Genomic DNA, 813 nt, shown 5'->3' with positions numbered 1-813 from the left:
TATTGAATTGATTGGTGTATTGATATTGTACTCCTCGATATTGTCATTCCCAGATTGAGTATTGACAGGCCTTGAGTTCGAGACTTCGACAGAGTCAGATTGACAGAAAGAAAGGTATAATTCATGTTGATTAGGGAAGATACAACTCGAGTTAGATTTGATTCGAGTTTCCCAAAATCACATACTAGATTTCTATACCTTGCTATGCTTGTGCTTTATCTTGATTTATTTGCACGCATTGAGATAGGAGAGTCATTTGCAGATTTGCCAAACTTTCTAGATGTTCGGTGGTATCGAAGCATAGGAGAAGATCGACTCCGATTGTAGACATTCGATACAGACAGGACCGAAGTCTAGGAATAAGACGTACCGCCACCACGATTGGGAGAGTAGGTGGGAGACTTGTTACGTCTTATTCACACCGGGATCCCTAGACTTAGATATGAGTCGAGTCAAAGAATAAGAGTCACTGAGTTATATCTGTATTCACTAATGTGTCATAAACATTGATTTATGTTTTATTACATTGTATTTAATTGCCTGACATGCATGTATACATGTTTTATACTGGGATTTGTTCTCACCGGAGTATCCGGCTGTTGTTGTGTCTGTATGTGTACATAACGACAGGTGGGGCAGGATCAGGGTCGCGAGCAAAATGAGAGATCAAGACATTGTGGTGATTTCGGGCATAGCAGATTACTAGTCGTTTTGTACTTGACGTGTACTGGATTTTCTGAACACTAGTATATGATTGTACTAAAACAGACTTGTATGTACATTATGTTTGTTTAAATCGAATAAAGAATAGTT

This window comes from Primulina huaijiensis, chromosome 2 (assembly GCF_012295235.1).
Source record: "Primulina huaijiensis isolate GDHJ02 chromosome 2, ASM1229523v2, whole genome shotgun sequence".
Classification (NCBI taxonomy): Eukaryota; Viridiplantae; Streptophyta; class Magnoliopsida; order Lamiales; family Gesneriaceae; genus Primulina; species Primulina huaijiensis.
The sequence above is the reverse complement of the archived record's forward strand: the minus strand, read 5'-3'. Positions refer to the sequence as shown.